The sequence below is a fragment of the Dendropsophus ebraccatus genome, chromosome 8 (assembly GCF_027789765.1).
Source record: "Dendropsophus ebraccatus isolate aDenEbr1 chromosome 8, aDenEbr1.pat, whole genome shotgun sequence".
Lineage (NCBI taxonomy): Eukaryota > Metazoa > Chordata > Amphibia > Anura > Hylidae > Dendropsophus > Dendropsophus ebraccatus.
In genome coordinates, this window is record NC_091461.1 from 15,939,382 (window position 1) to 15,957,750 (window position 18,369).

The 18,369-nt window shown below is 42.9% G+C and overlaps 1 protein-coding gene across 1 annotated transcript in view; it reads right to left on the reverse strand.

Annotated features, from left to right (window-relative positions):
* Positions 1-18,369, reverse strand: part of LOC138798414 (T-cell surface glycoprotein CD4-like) — a 54,814-nt gene that overhangs the window by 22,362 nt on the left and 14,083 nt on the right. The gene's annotated exons all lie outside the window — the stretch shown is intronic.

The following is an 18,369-nucleotide window of genomic DNA, read 5'->3' on the forward strand; positions in this document are numbered from 1 at the left end:
GCCCTCACATGCATTGGATCCAAAATATCCTGATATAGTGAAGGCCTATGGGGTCACATACCCGCAGGAATTTTCATTCTGCTGCAGATATGTGACCCGGCCCCTTTAACCCCCGTCCGCCCGCAGCCCTGGCCCGAAGCATACATTACCTGCTCGGCGGCGCGGCTGTGTGAAGCTCCCGACTCTCCTCGCTCCTCATCAGCCAATGCGCGATGTCGGCTGATTGTTGTCTTTCAACATGATGAATAAAAACGCTGATGATAGCGATGGTGCCCGTCACTTTGTGCAACAGGAACGGTGGCAGCAGACCGCAGCTATCTTCTATGAACCACCCGAACGATCTAAAGATCGCCCGGGCAGCATTCCCGTGGCCCTCCTGCTCAACATATTATGCCATGCTGCTTCATATAGTTGTATGGGCTTACAGTGCATTGGTGAAACACACAGTATAGATGTTACATAAAAATGGAATGCACATGGTGCTGCGTGGACAGATATATGACAACAGCAACACTCACTTGGCATAACTTGCAATTAGGCTTTATTCTATCTGGAGGTGCACGTAACAAACAACAAGACGCGTTTCGGCATGGTCTGCCTTTCCCAACTGTCTAATACAATGTGAACACTATCTTACCCTTTTCCCTTTTTCTCCTAGATTACCATAATAGACTAGACATGAAGGGTGGTAGGTTTATATATAATTATATATGTATTACTAACACTGTATATGTTGATTGTATTGTTTGTAAATAACTTAAATTGTGTTTGTTTGTCCTTTGCATGTAGTTTCGGCTGGATACTTTGTATTTTATCTAGTTTATGTTGCTGTCCGGACCTGTTTACTGTTCCCATGACAGCGCTGATGCCCAGTGAGAGCGCCGTATGTCCATGCGTGATATGTCATCATTGTTTCCCATTTTTTCATGTATATGAGTAAGATAGTGTTCACATTGTATTAGACAGTTGGGAAAGGCGGTCCAGGCCGAAACGCATCCTGTTGTTTGTTACGTGCACCTCCAGATGGAATAAAGCCTAATTAAGTTATGCCAAGTGACATTAACCATGACAGTGAAAGTTCTTTAGTTGTCCACCATCCCTATATCATCTACTTGTGGAATGCTGCAAACTTATATATCTTATCCGAAAAAAAATATTATTTTTTTGAAAACTAATATCTTATCAAAGAAAAATGCCTCTTTTTTACTCAACCCCCGCACCCAAAAAAAAAAAAAAAAACAACAACTATACCCTCTGAAAAGCTTAACAATGATACTCTTCATTTACACGAAAAGAAAGCCCATCCATGAATGTTACCTCAAAATGACATCTACATTTTAAGCTTTGCTAAGAATTATTTTTGTCGCTGGGGGTCTAAGTTACGGCAAATCCTGTGACATTCGGAAGCAAAGGTTAAATCAAAGCATAGCTATGGCAAACCTCAAACCTGCTAGATGCCCACCACATCCCCCCAGAAGAAATCTTCTCCTCCACCCACACATGCATCACACATAACTCAATACCAGCTTATTCCCTTTAGGTCAGGGATGGGGAACCTGCTGCCCTTCAGTCAAAGTCTGGGGTCTGTATATCACATGGGGGTCTGAGTCGGGGGTCTGTATATCACATGGGGGTCTGAGTCGGGGGTCTGTACATCACATGGGGGTCTGAGTCGGGGGTCTGTATATCACATGGGGGTCTGAGTCGGGGGTCTGTATATCACATGGGGGTCTGAGTCGGGGGTCTGTATATCACATGGGGGTCTGAGTCGGGGGTCTGTATATCACATGGGGGTCTGAGTCTCAGGACTATATATATGACATGGGGTCGTTATATCACATGGGGGTCTGGGGTCTGTGTATCACATCTGGAGTCTAAGGCTGGGGTCCTTATATCATATAGAGTTCTGAGTCTGTGGTCTTTATAACATACAGAGAGTCTGAAACTGGGTTCTTTATGTAACATACAGGGTATTAGCCATGTAGTCTTTGTTTACAGTGCCACTGTCATTATAACTTTCAAAATCTAAATCAACAGTAGATGTGATATATAGCAAGTTTGCAATTTACATTCATTTTATTTTTAGTTATCATGGAGAACACGGCACTTCCTCTTTTCTGACTTTTTCTCAAAAAACAGGAAACAGTCAGAAAACAGGAAGTCCTGTGTATTCCAGGCCATCTGAGTGCTCACAGAGAGAAGGCGTCATGTGATTGATGGACACATTGAGCCGTGACTCTCTGTACTGGCCGGAATTCCTGTGTTTAGTCTGTCCAGCACAAGTCAGAAAATCTGCTATCAGGAGATGACCTGGATTTCTGGTAAGTATAGCTGTTATATAGCTGCCTTCAGGAGACTGGACCTGGATACAGTAAGTATAGCTGTTATATAGCTGCCTTCAGGAGACTGGACCTGGATACAGTAAGTATAGCTGTTATATAGCTGCCTTCAGGAGACTGGACCTGGATATAGTAAGTATAGCTGCTATATAGCAGCCTCCAGGAGACTGGACCTGGATACAGTAAGTATAGCTGTTATATAGCTGCCTTCAGTAGACTGGACCTGGTTACAGTAAGTATAGCTGTTATATAGCTGCCTTCAGGAGAGTGGGCCTGGATACAGTAAGTATAGCTGTTATATAGCTGCCTTCAGGAGAATGGACCTGGATACAGTAAGTATAGCTGGTATATAGCTGCCTTCAGGAGAGTGGGCCTGGATACAGTAAGTATAGCTGTTATATAGCTGCCTTCAGGAGAATGGACCTGGATACAAGTAAGTATAGCTGTTATATAGCTGCCTTCTGGAGACTGGACCTGGATACAGTAAGTATAGCTGGTATATAGCTGCCTTCAGGAGACTGGACCTGAATACTGTAAGTATAGTTGTTATATAGCTGCCTTCAGGAGACTGGACCTGAATACTGTAAGTATAGTTGTTATATAGCTGCCTTCAGGAGACTGGACCTGAATACTGTAAGTATAGTTGTTATATAGCTGCTTTCACATCTACTGTTGATTTAAATTTTAAAAGTTATAACACCAGTGACACTTTAACCCATATTCCTGTGTTTTACTGTGTCACAGAGGTGAATTTGTCATTTCACAATACTTTGCACTATTACAGGAAATGTACAGTATTATGTGATAAAACCCACAATCACTGCATACAAAAAATTCTTAATATTTTCAAGATCTCAATGGCTGGCAGCTTTTTATATTTCTAACACTGACAGTCTACATGTAACTGAGGAACTTCCTATGAACTAAATACACAGTATCAGCAGTGCAAAATGCAGACTCCAGATAGAGGTCAGCCTGTTTAGCTAGACTCCATGCAGTAATATCTAATGGTTCTGCTAGACTCCAGAAACAACCTTGACTATGAAGATCACACCTGAAGAATAAAGAATGTAGATAACTTCAGTAACACTGCACTGGAATGTGCAACCCAATGTGTGGGTGGTGGATGTGAAGATGTATTCTGGGTGGGATGTGAAGATGTATTCTGGGTGGGATGTGGTGGGCTCCTGGCATCCTTGATTTTCACATCTATATTCTGATTTAGTTACTTCTGAATATCCAGATTCACTAGTCTCAATCCTGTACCCCCAACAAAACCAGACCCTTAAACTCAAAACTCGTTGGATTTCCTTCTGACTAGTTATAATGTAATGCCCTTATTCACAAAATGTATGTACTACAATATGACCATATGTATGTTACATGTACTGTCCTCTATATACAAGATTATACCTACTATAATGTGCATCAAAAGAAACAGTAAAACGCACTCGCCGCATAAACTAGATGCGATCCTTTATTTCATGTATACATCCATAGATACATAGGTGAGGGAGTGCAGGTCGGCATCCAAACAGAGAACGACCGTTTTCACGTCACATGACGCTTCTTCCGGCTGTGGAGGGTCCACAGCCGGAAGAAGCGTCATGTGACGCAAAAACGACCGTTCGCTGTTTGACCGCCGGCCTGCACTCCCTTCCCTATGTATCTATGGATGTATACATGAAATAAAGGATCGCATCTACAGTTTATGCGGTGAGTGCGTTTTACTGTTTCTTTTGATGCACATATAATTTACCTTGGATTAAGGTGCACCCCGCAATAGTACCTGATCCGTTCTGCTGGACTGTCCGTGCTACATGCGCCCTAGCTCAGAGTGACTCGGACTGAGTTGCAAGCGTGGTGTGGATCCTTATTGCCTTCTGTTGTACATAACTATTATAATACTGCTCCTATATACAAGAATATAACTACTATAATACTGCTCCTATATACAAGAATATAACTACTATAATACTGCTCCTATGTACAAGAATATAACTACTATAATACTGCCCCCTATATACAAGAATATAACTACTATAATACTGCTCCTATATACAAGAATATAACTACTATAATACTGCTCCTATATACAAGAATGTAACTACTGCTTGGATATACAATAACACAACTACTTTGGCCATAATGGGGGAAGTTTCTACTAGAGACAATAGTGAGATGTCATGCGGAGCTCAGTGTTGTTGAGGTCAGGCCCAGAGACAAGCAGCTTCTGTGGGTGAGATCCTCAAGAGATAACGCAGTGTTTTAGAGGATCCTTATTCCTAGATAGGTAGAAGACTTCTTATCTCTTAAATGAAAGCCTTGTTATCAACAGGAAGGAGTGGGAGGGAAGTGTATGTGACAGATTTCTCAAATCCCTTAAAAGCCCCACCTGGAAGACCCTTCAGAAGATAATGATGCTTTGCTGTGTATATATGTATAGGATATTGTTTAACATTGTTGTTTGTTCTTATGATAAATTCTGCAGCCAGAGAAAACCTAATCCTCAGATCATCAAACATCACAGGGTACCTAGTGGTGACAGGGGCCATAGTATTACCATACAGTTGGACATCCCTGGAGGACACATTGATCTAACATTCCATTTTTTATTTTTAGCCTTTTTGCTACATTGCATTTAATGAGCTATTGTAGTCTCTACAGGTATGTAAATCAATGGTCTAGTCGATCGGGTCTGCTGAAATATTATAATGTATTCTGAATGTCATTCCCATTACGCCTCAGTGGTAGAAGCTTCAACTGTATTATCAAAACTATTTAGCTGCAGTCCTGACAAACCATACCAGCACTACTATCATACCTTACATACAGTCTCCATTTATTACTCTGTAAGCACTACAATACTGCCTCATATGTACAAAAATATAACTACTATACTACTGCCTCCTATATACAAGAATATAACTACTATAATGAGTGAAAAAGGAGAAATATGCAGTCGCACTCACCCTTTGACTTTCAGCTTAGCGGCTTTATTGCAATTCACATACTGCGGGGAGGGAGAGGAATCAGGTGTGTACGCGTCCTGGGACGGCCGTTTCGGGGATACGCCCCCTTTGTCGACCAGGTGATGACGTCAGGATGCCAGGTAAGGTGTGATATACAAAATACAATGTGCACGTGATGTATAACAACCAATAAAAACAATTCACAGGTATCAGATGAATACGCTCAGATCATTACGTTCGTTGAGGCCGAGCGGGCCAACTGCGTTAAGACGTGAGATCCATGTGGATTCCCTCCTCAATAGGGTTAAATGTCTATCTGAGCCATCCTTCGGGGGGTCAACCCGTTCAAGGCCCAGGAATCTTAATGAGGAGGTGTTACCATTGTGGACAGTTCTGATGTGCTCAATGAGGCGGGGAACCCCTTTACCTGTTTTCACAGAATAAACATGTTCCTTAAAGCGGACCCATAATGCTCTTTTTGTTTTGCCTATATAAAACATTTGGCAGCTACAAACTATGGCATAGACTACGTAACATGATTTACACGTTATGAAATCCTGTATGAAGCAGTCATTACCGCCTAGACGAATATAGGCTACATTAAGCATGTGTGCACAGTATCTACACTGTCCGCATTTTTTATTTCCCTGTGGTAGGGTGGAAGTAAGCCATTGTTTCTGGTTAGTGGCTGTGCGATCTGTGTGTGTATTGTTGCTGAGACAGTCTCCCAAATTTTTATTCTTCCTATATGATATACATGGTCTTCGGGAAGCTATATCACAGAGGTCGGGGTCACTTTCTAGAAGGACCTCTTGTCTCGGTAGTGTGCACCCCCTTGCAGCAGCCGCATTCACTATCACAGGTCGGCTTTAGGACTGTTCCCTGGCTTCCACCCAGACAGTGCACAGTTTTGGAGCGGTGCAGGCTTCTTTTCCTCACTATCCACAAGTGTATACCTCGCCTCCTGTCCTGCACGCACCTAGCACCTAGATGGATCCACAGATGGATACACCAGTCCAGCCGACACAAGATTTACAAGCGGGGAGGGCAGGTGTGGACGCCTTCTTTGCGTCCTGCGATGCTAAAGAATCTATCCAGGTCATCAGCGATAGATCGCTTGAAAACCGCATCAGTCATTTAGCAGAACGTGAGATGCGTTTATTCTGGACAATTAACACCCTAAGGGCGTATGAAGGGAGTCACAGAACCCCTAGGGGATTACGCCCCTATAAACCCCCTTCCTTATATCAAGACGACCCAGATTTTGTTAAAGCCTGGCAAGACGCACACCTGCAACATGCAGCCAATCTTATGGCAATTACTTTACAAAGACACTGCAAAGAGTATGAAAACGTTACAACTAACCTCTGCAAAGCTCAGCATGAATTACGCACACGTCTGTCTGAAGACAAAGCTAACGATCTCCTGCTTAAAATCAATACGAAACTAGTCCAGCTACAAAATGAAACCAAAGCAAGGAAAAAGGACAAATTTATTCGCGATAAAATGGATTATGAGACACAACGTGTGTTCAATTGGAATAAAAAGACAACTACCCCCAGAAGACCCAGTACTCGGAGATCGGGGACAGATATCTTTACCACTGATACGGAGATGAGTAGCTCTGATAATCCAGCGACCGACACCGGGTTAGATCCTACTGCAGGAACCACTGCTTCAGCCTCTCTCCCTTTAGGAGGAAGATCAGACGAGGCGGCAAAAAGTGGAAGAAACAAAGGGCCCGGCAAACGCAAGCAAGTGTCCTGGAGACACCGCTGAATTCCGGGAACGTCTTCAATATCTCAGGACACGATGTCCCCCAGGACTGTATCTCCTTGTTATCTAAGGGCCTGAACTTTGGCATCTCTGAGGAGTTCCGCCCCAACATTTTTGAGGCGGACCTGTTTAAAGCCATTAGAAGCATTAATCTAGTAAAGTTTTTTGCTATTAATAATAAAAATAACACACAGCAGCATAAAGGGGTATCTCAGTGTTCTATAGGCCCATTGGGCTTTATTCCGCCCGCAGGTTTCAACACTACTGAAACTCATTGCCTTAACATGTTAGCTGAGGGTTTTGATAACCCCGCCCCCCATACACTAACTACCAGGTCCACATTCACAGGGGGCAATAAGTCCACGTTTACACCACAGGTGACACCAGGGGGCCCAATAGATCTTTTTAGCAAGTCTGTACTCAGAGATATTAAATCCCTCGTATACCCTAGAGCCACTAGTAATTTATCAGATAGGGAACAGAATGCATTGAAATGGCTCCGCCAACGGCCAGATCTTATTATACGCAGGGCTGATAAGGGGGGGGCAACTGTGATCTTGTCCAGGGAATATTGTATGATAGAGACACATCGTCAGCTCGGGGACAGAAAAACTTACAGTACTCTAAATAGGGATCCTGTCCCAGAGATAAAAGAGAAACTGAGGTCCCTACTGAACAAATATACTACCCTTGGCACCATAGATAAAAAAACAGCAGAAAAACTCATCCCCACAGCTCCCAGGCCGCCCAGGTGGTACTTCTTGCCCAAAATACACAAATCGCTTGAAGTACCCCCTGGGCGCCCGATCGTGTCTGCCATCAACTCAGTCACTGAGAACCTCTCTAAATTCTTAGACTGGTACCTTAATCCACTCCTCAAGTGCATACCCTCCTACCTTAGAGACTCTAGTCATTTTTTGCAGGTGCTGGAAGATACCCCATGGACCACTGACTGCTCCCTTGTCTCCATTGATGTGGAGAGCCTCTACACCCGCATCCCCCATGATGCGGGTGTAGAGGCTGTATCCTGGTTCGTTAGGCATAATGAGGCCACGACATCGATGGGGGATTTTATCCGGGAAGCTTTAAGATTCATTCTCACTAACAATGTGTTCCTGAGTGAGGGCAGGTGGCATCGACAGGAGATCGGCACTGCCATGGGCACGCCGGTCTCCTGTACGTATGCCAACCTGTTTCTTGCAAAAATGGAACACGACATTGTGTTTACCCCTTGCAACCCATATATTAAGTACATCAAAACCTACTATAGATTTGTAGACGATGTCTTTATGATATGGCAGGGATCCGAAAAAGATTTTTCGGATTTTTTACAGTACCTCAACGAGTCTAACAAGGTCAACATGCTCTTTACATCGAAATTTGGAGGACTGACCCTCGAATTTCTAGATGTACTTGTGGAGGTCAGAAACAACTCCCTCTGTACCTCCGTATACAGGAAGTCTACAGCCTGTAATTCTCTCCTCCATTTCGAGAGCTCCCACCCTGAACATATTAAGAAAGCCATTCCTTATGGCCAAATGCTCAGGCTACGTAGGGTTAACAATACCGATGAGTCATTCTCACGGCAAGCTCTCGAAATGGAGGAGAGGTTCTTAGAAAGGGGATACCCTCCGAATTTAATTCATGAAGCGAGATGTCGCGCTGAATCTAAAACCAGAACCTCCCTACTCAAACCTTCTCAGAAGAATAAATACAGTGATAGAAGATTTAACTTTATCTTCCAAAATTCTCCAATGAATACCACTCTAAAAAATTCCATTTTGCGCCACTGGCACCTTCTAGAAAGTGACCCCGACCTCTGTGATATAGCTTCCCGAAGACCATGTATATCATATAGGAAGAATAAAAATTTGGGAGACTGTCTCAGCAACAATACACACACAGATCGCACAGCCACTAACCAGAAACAATGGCTTACTTCCACCCTACCACAGGGAAATAAAAAATGCGGACAGTGTAGATACTGTGCACACATGCTTAATGTAGCCTATATTCGTCTAGGCGGTAATGACTGCTTCATACAGGATTTCATAACGTGTAAATCATGTTACGTAGTCTATGCCATAGTTTGTAGCTGCCAAATGTTTTATATAGGCAAAACAAAAAGAGCATTATGGGTCCGCTTTAAGGAACATGTTTATTCTGTGAAAACAGGTAAAGGGGTTCCCCGCCTCATTGAGCATATCAAAACTGTCCACAATGGTAACACCTCCTCATTAAGATTCCTGGGCCTTGAACGGGTTGACCCCCCCGAAGGATGGCTCAGATAGACATTTAACCCTATTGAGGAGGGAATCCACATGGATCTCACGTCTTAACGCATTTGGCCCGCTCGGCCTCAACGAACGTAATGATCTGAGCGTATTCATCTGATACCTGTGAATTGTTTTTATTGGTTGTTATACATCACGTGCACATTGTATTTTGTATATCACACCTTACCTGGCATCCTGACGTCATCACCTGGTCGACAAAGGGGGCGTATCCCCGAAACGGCCGTCCCAGGACGCGTACACACCTGATTCCTCTCCCTCCCCGCAGTATGTGAATTGCAATAAAGCCGCTAAGCTGAAAGTCAAAGGGTGAGTGCGACTGCATATTTCTCCTTTTTCACTCAAGTACCTCTTGTCTCGGTAGTGTGCACCCCCTTGCAGCAGCCGCATTCACTATCACAGGTCGGCTTTAGGACTGTTCCCTGGCTTCCACCCAGACAGTGCACAGTTTTGGAGCGGTGCAGGCTTCTTTTCCTCACTATCCACAAATAACTACTATAATACTGCTCCTATATACAAGAAAATAACTACTATAATACTGCTCCTATATACAGGAATATAACTACTATAATACTGCTCCTATATACAAGAATATAACTACTATAACACTGCCCCTTATATACAAGAATATAACTACTATAATAATGGTTTTAATCCCTCCTGTCTTTTCCCATTCTGTCTGCAGCAGCTATGGTGAGCGCAATACCTCATCCAGACTTGTGCTGTTTGGGGGCGACCTTCTCCGCCGGCGGTGCTGGCCGGGTTCTGGTGTGGTGTTTTTGGGTCTGGTCCTGTGGCATGGGGGTCGCAGGGCCGTCCCATGGCCCCCGTTCCCTGGCTGTGCGCGCCTGCGGGGTTGGTGGCCACTGACTGGCACGGTGTGGACTTAGTGTAGGGACCCATGTGTATCAGATACCTGCACGATGGTACATGGGGCAGTATGGCTTGATCAATTCATACACAAAATTCTGATGTGTTTTTTATTTAGCCTAGGGGCACTAGTATCAGCCATAGGTGTGAGGTGCAGCGCTCTTTTTCTTCCGTGAACCGCATTTTGTTTCTCTCTTTTCCCAGTGTTTTGCACTCCTCCTGGTGAGACCCACATGACCGCAATTAGCAGGAGACACCTGAGTGCACATGGTTTTAATCCCTCCTGTCTTTTCCCATTCTGTCTGCAGCAGCTATGGTGAGCGCAATACCTCATCCAGACTTGTGCTGTTTGGGGGCGACCTTCTCCGCCGGCGGTGCTGGCCGGGTTCTGGTGTGGTGTTTTTGGGTCTGGTCCTGTGGCATGGGGGTCGCAGGGCCGTCCCATGGCCCCCGTTCCCTGGCTGTGCGCGCCTGCGGGGTTGGTGGCCACTGACTGGCACGGTGTGGACTTAGTGTAGGGACCCATGTGTATCAGATACCTGCACGATGGTACATGGGGCAGTATGGCTTGATCAATTCATACACAAAATTCTGATGTGTTTTTTATTTAGCCTAGGGGCACTAGTATCAGCCATAGGTGTGAGGTGCAGCGCTCTTTTTCTTCCGTGAACCGCATTTTGTTTCTCTCTTTTCCCAGTGTTTTGCACTCCTCCTGGTGAGACCCACATGACCGCAATTAGCAGGAGACACCTGAGTGCACATGGTTTTAATCCCTCCTGTCTTTTCCCATTCTGTCTGCAGCAGCTATGGTGAGCGCAATACCTCATCCAGACTTGTGCTGTTTGGGGGCGACCTTCTCCGCCGGCGGTGCTGGCCGGGTTCTGGTGTGGTGTTTTTGGGTCTGGTCCTGTGGCATGGGGGTCGCAGGGCCGTCCCATGGCCCCCGTTCCCTGGCTGTGCGCGCCTGCGGGGTTGGTGGCCACTGACTGGCACGGTGTGGACTTAGTGTAGGGACCCATGTGTATCAGATACCTGCACGATGGTACATGGGGCAGTATGGCTTGATCAATTCATACACAAAATTCTGATGTGTTTTTTATTTAGCCTAGGGGCACTAGTATCAGCCATAGGTGTGAGGTGCAGCGCTCTTTTTCTTCCGTGAACCGCATTTTGTTTCTCTCTTTTCCCAGTGTTTTGCACTCCTCCTGGTGAGACCCACATGACCGCAATTAGCAGGAGACACCTGAGTGCACATGGTTTTAATCCCTCCTGTCTTTTCCCATTCTGTCTGCAGCAGCTATGGTGAGCGCAATACCTCATCCAGACTTGTGCTGTTTGGGGGCGACCTTCTCCGCCGGCGGTGCTGGCCGGGTTCTGGTGTGGTGTTTTTGGGTCTGGTCCTGTGGCATGGGGGTCGCAGGGCCGTCCCATGGCCCCCGTTCCCTGGCTGTGCGCGCCTGCGGGGTTGGTGGCCACTGACTGGCACGGTGTGGACTTAGTGTAGGGACCCATGTGTATCAGATACCTGCACGATGGTACATGGGGCAGTATGGCTTGATCAATTCATACACAAAATTCTGATGTGTTTTTTATTTAGCCTAGGGGCACTAGTATCAGCCATAGGTGTGAGGTGCAGCGCTCTTTTTCTTCCGTGAACCGCATTTTGTTTCTCTCTTTTCCCAGTGTTTTGCACTCCTCCTGGTGAGACCCACATGACCGCAATTAGCAGGAGACACCTGAGTGCACATGGTTTTAATCCCTCCTGTCTTTTCCCATTCTGTCTGCAGCAGCTATGGTGAGCGCAATACCTCATCCAGACTTGTGCTGTTTGGGGGCGACCTTCTCCGCCGGCGGTGCTGGCCGGGTTCTGGTGTGGTGTTTTTGGGTCTGGTCCTGTGGCATGGGGGTCGCAGGGCCGTCCCATGGCCCCCGTTCCCTGGCTGTGCGCGCCTGCGGGGTTGGTGGCCACTGACTGGCACGGTGTGGACTTAGTGTAGGGACCCATGTGTATCAGATACCTGCACGATGGTACATGGGGCAGTATGGCTTGATCAATTCATACACAAAATTCTGATGTGTTTTTTATTTAGCCTAGGGGCACTAGTATCAGCCATAGGTGTGAGGTGCAGCGCTCTTTTTCTTCCGTGAACCGCATAACTACTATAATACTGCTCCTATATACAAGAATATAACTACTATAATACTGCTCCTATATACAGGAATATAACTACTATAATACTGCTCCTATATACAAGAATATACCTACTATAATACTGCTCCTATATACAAGAATATAACTACTATAATACCGCCCTATATACAAGAATATAACTACTATAATACTGCTCTTATATACAAGAATATAACTACTATAATACTGCTCCTATATACAAGACTATAACTACTATAATACTGCTCCTATATACAGGAATATAACTACTATAATACCGCTCCTATATACAGAAATATAACTACTATAATACCGCCCTATATACAAGAATATAACTACTATAATACTGCTCTTATATACAAGAATATAACTACTATAATACTGCTCCTATATACAAGACTATAACTACTATAATACTGCTCCTATATACAGGAATATAACTACTATAATACTGCCCCTATGTACAAGCATATTCTATGGACTATATACCACAATGTTGTAATCACAGTCATGACCTGAGTTGTTCAGTGCTTTCCTATATGATGTATATATGTACAGTTTCACCCATCACTGCTAGGTTGGGGTTCTCTACACTCATCATTTACTCTTCCTACAGGTTTCTGTCACTGGTGGAGTCTACAATCAGGGGAATCACTCCATGAAGGAACATTTCTGAGTGTAACTGTCCTGGGTTCCCATGTTGTCCTCCAGTGGAGATTGGTCCCAGGAGTCCTCGCCTCCATGAGTAGGTCTTGTTTTGGGCAATAAATGAGATCTTATGATCCCATGATGGACACGTTAACTGGTCAGGACAATTCTGCCCAAATCATTGTGTTCTTCTAATAATATATGTATGGCCAGGAGGAGATCGACCGATAGGGAAACCAAAGAGATTTTTTTATACTGTATATATCTATTTATCTATTTATCTTTTCACTCCTTTACATTTCTAGAGTTAGAGGAGGAGATCATAGTAAGTATTGCCAATACTTTATGCTGTTTTTTGTGTTTTTTTTGTTTGTTTTTGTGATCAGACACTTCAAATCTTGGACAGTCAAAATGACCACTTTAAAGTGTCACTGTCGTTTAATTAATTAATTTATTTCTTTGCAGAAATCAATAGTACAGGCAATTTTAAGAAAGTTTTTAATTGGGTTTATTAGCCGAAATATGCATTTTTATCATGAAAAAAACAGTTTGAAGCTCTCCCCCCGTCTTCATGATTTTCTATGGAGGGGGGAGGGGTGGAGGGAGATGAGGCAGCAAAAAAGGACAACAGAGAGTTAATTTACAGCTACATCACTGGCTATCTCCTCTGACAGTCAGCACTGACCTTTCTGACCTTTCATGCAGCTCCCGCTGTGTAATCCTTTGTTCTCTGCTGGAGACTAATCTCCCTCCTCCCCCTCCCCTCTCCATAGGTTACACAGGGCTCGACTTATGTAAAACAGTTGAGATTTCCTGATAATGAGCAGTGACTGAGAGAGAGTGTGAGGGGGGGGGGGGGGGGGTGGGGAAAGTCTTTTTGAATGCAGATAATGGCATATTTGCCTAATAAACCCAATTACAAAGTTTCTTAAAATCGCCTGGACTATTGATTTCTGCAAAAAAAATTTAATAAAACGACAGGGACACTTTAAAGTGAATGTTTTACTTTAAATTTTCCTACTTTCTTTTTCGAGTTTCTAGAGTAGCTCCTTTTTAACCACTTTTAAGGAGGCAGCCATCTTGAGCTGTTTTTAATAACATCTGGAGATATGCCTTACAGCAAGCCCTTTGACCATAGACACAATAGACTGGCACAGATCCTATTCACTCTAATGTATTTTATAGGCATGCTCTGTGACCTGTGTGGAGCTCATTTTACAGAGAGGGGGAGGCCGAGCTGTGAGCTTCAGCTATTGTCTATCTATATAGGGCTGTCCCCATCACTGTCTGTAATAATAAAATAAGTATTGGCCTAGTAGTGAGAATGGAAACTGCAAGATTGCAGGATTATTTTATAACGTAGAGAGAAAAATGGAAAATTAGAAAAAAAATCAACAGAAATTCTTAAAAATATATGTTTAACATTAAAATTAGCTTTAAACAATAGGTCATTTTCTGATGATCCATTTTTTATTGAAAACACAGGATTAGGCTAAGTGCACACACTGTCCAATAGACGGCCGTTCTTATACCTCATTTTGATGGTGTGTGATCATAACCTAACTGTGGAGGAATGGAGCCTGCCGGGGCCGAGCCGCCTTCTTCGTTCTACTGGTCGCATGGCAGATGCAGAACCCGCTTCTATGTTAGATCACACTTCCATCAAATTAGAGGAAATAAAAAAAACAGCAAAGATTTGTTTTGAAGTGTTGTGATCGGTATATTTAACCGTAGTAAATGTCAAGTAAACTGTACGGACCCCGATGCAAATCACCAAAAGGTCAGACTCACAACAACACAAAACATAAAAAAACAAAAGAAGAAAAAATAGATAACGGTATAACAAGTGTCACAACGTGGAAGAAATCTAATGTCACTGGCGTCTTTGTTATTTTTTCAGCCTCTATCACCGAATGGAAATTTGCTTTGCTTTTAAATTAATGTATTTCAAACAGAAAATACAACAGACAGACTGGAGTGGGAAGCCTGGTAAGTGGACACCACATTACGCGTATAGGAGCCGTACAAGGGCCGAGGCGATTACTCAGTACATACAGGGGCGGGACATCTGTCGGTTCTTTTTTTTTTTTTTTTTGAAGATTCGGAACACATTTGATCAATTCCAAATCAATTCACTCAATACTGTAATTTGTAATGGTTGTTGTAATAGTAATAGAAGTAGTAATAATAGCAGGAGGGGTAAGGGTATATTCACATGACCCAGATTCTGAGCAGAAATAACTGTGACCATTGTATTCATCTGACATAAATCCATGCACATGTTTGAAAATTTTCTAACAAACCTGCCATACTCTAGCATTAGTAAAAGCAACGGTAGTATTATCAGATGTAGGAGTATTATCAGTACTGGTAGCACATATAGTAGTGGCAGTAGTAGTATCAGATGTAGGAGTATTATCAGTACTGGTAGCAATAGATATAGTAGTGGTGGTAGTAGTAGTAGTAGTAGTAGTAGTAGTAGTAGTAGTATCAGATGTAGGAGTATTATCAGTACTGGTAGCACATATAGTAGTGGCAGTAGTAGTATCATATGTAGGAGTATTATCAGTACTGGTAGCACATATAGTAGTGGCAGTAGTAGTATCAGATGTAGGAGTATTATCAGTACTGGTAGCAATAGATATAGTAGTGGTAGTAATAGTATCAGATGTAGGAGTATTATCAGTACTGGTAGCACATACAGTAGTGGTAGTAATAGTATCAGATGTAGGAGTATTATCAGTACTGGTAGCACATATAGTAGTGGTAGTAATAGTATCAGATGTAGGAGTATTATCAGTACTGGTAGCAGATATAGTAGTGGTAGTAGTAGTATCAGATGTAGGAGTATTATCAGTACTGGTAGCAGATATAGTAGTGGCAGTAGTAGTATCATATGTAGGAGTATTATCAGTACTGGTAGCACATATAGTAGTGGCAGTAGTAGTATCAGATGTAGGAGTATTATCAGTACTGGTAGCAATAGATATAGTAGTGGCAGTAGTAGTATCATATGTAGGAGTATTATCAGCACTGGTAGCAGATATAGTAGTGGCAGTAGTAGTATCAGATGTAGGAGTATTATCAGTACTGGTAGCAGATATAGTAGTGGTAGTAGTAGTATCAGATGTAGGAGTATTATCAGTACTGGTAGCACATATAGTAGTGATAGTAGTATAAGTGGTAGGAGTATTATCAGTACTGGTAGCAGATATAGTAGTGGCAGTAGTAGTATCATATGTAGGAGTATTATCAGTACTGGTAGCACATACAGTAGTGGTAGTAGTAGTATCAGATGTAGAAGTATTATCAGTACTGGTAGCAGATATAGTAGTGGTAGTAGTATCAGATGTAGGAGTATTATCAGCACTGGTAGCAGATATAGTAGTGATAGTAGTATCAGTGGTAGACGTATTAGCAGTACTGGTAGCAATAGATATAGTAGTAGTAGTAGTAGTATCAGATGTAGGAGTATTATCAGCAATGGTAGCAGATATAGTAGTGGTAGTAGTATCAGTGGTAGGAGTATTATCAGCACTGGTAGCAGATATAGTAGTGGTAGTAGTATCAGTGGTAGGAGTATTATCAGCACTGGTAGCAGATATAGTAGTGGTAGTAGTATCAGATGTAGGAGTATTATCAGTACTGGTAGCAGATATAGTAGTGGCAGTAGTAGTATCAGATGTAGGAGTATTATCAGTACTGGTAGCAGATATAGTAGTGGTAGTAGTAGTATCAGATGTAGGAGTATTATCAGTACTGGTAGCAGATGTAGTAGTGGTAGTAGTAGTATCAGATGTAGAAGTATTATCAGTACTGGTAGCAATAGATATAGTAGTGGTGGTGGTGGTGGTAGTAGTAGTAGTAGTATCAGATGTAGGAGTATTAGCAGTACTGGTAGCAGATATAATAGTGGTAGTAGTAGTATCAGATGTACTGTAGGAGTATTATCAGCACTGGTAGCAGATATAGTAGTGGCAGTAGTATCAGTGGTAGAAGTATTAGCAGTACTGGTAGCAATAGATATAGTAGTAGTAGTAGTAGTAGTAGTAGTAGTAGTATCAGATGTAGGAGTATTATCAGCACTGGTAGCACATATAGTAGTGGTAGTAGTATCAGTGGTAGGAGTATAAGCAGTACTGGTAGCAGATATAGTAGTGGTAGTAGTATCAGTGGTAGGAGTATAAGCAGTCCTGGTAGCAGATATAATAGTGGTAGTAGTAGTATCAGTGTTAGAAGTATTAGCAGTACTGGTAGCAATAGATATAGTAGTAGTAGGAGGAGTAGTAGTAGTAGTAGTAGTAGTAGTATCAGATGTAGGAGTATTATCAGCACTGGTAGCACATATAGTAGTGGTAGTAGTATCAGTGGTAGGAGTATAAGCAGTACTGGTAGCAGATATAGTAGTGGTACCAGTAATATCAGTAATAATTAGAGATGAGCGAACTGGGTTCGGGTTTGAGTCGATCCGAACCCGAACGTTCGGCATTTGATTAGCGGCAGCTGCTGAACTTGGATAAAGCTCTAGGGTTGTCTGAAAAACATGGATACAGCCAATGACTATATCCATGTTTTCCACATAGCCTTAGGGCTTTATCCAAGTTCTGCAGCCACCGCTAATCAAATGCCAAAAGTTCGGGTTCGGATCGACTCGAGCATGCTCCAAGTTCGCTCATCTCTAGTAATAATAGAACTTAGAATTATAAAAATATGATTGTTCTAACCTCTACTTTTTTTATATAAAAACCCTATAAATGTATGCATTCCATATCATATACTGATTTATTTCTACTTGATATATTATTATTATTATTATTATTATTAACCATAAATTTGACAGTGAAAGAAAAACCCTCACAACCATCTTATCTGCCTTGTTATTATATGTGTTGACTGCAGTACACAGATCACAGGGGGAATCTCCATACATTAATGCTCTGTCCAAGGAAAAGGGGTTTACTGGCCCCCCTGGCACCGAGCACTGGGCGCAATCCCCAGCAGACCCTCCATATTGAAACACATTAAGATTCAAGTACATCTTTATGTCATAACCTACAGAGAGGGCACTTGATATGCCCCTGTTATCATATGTGACATACAGATGCTTGCCTCATGTTCCATAGGACGCCAAATTTACGTACTCATCCGAGAAGCATTACTTTTACGGGTGCCATGCAGCGAGTGTAAGATGGCGGTCACCAGATACTCTAACTTTGCCTTCTATCCATAGAGAACACGTCCACTAATAATTAGGTTGTAATATTTCAGCCATAATTGTACTCACAGGACATATCAATTAC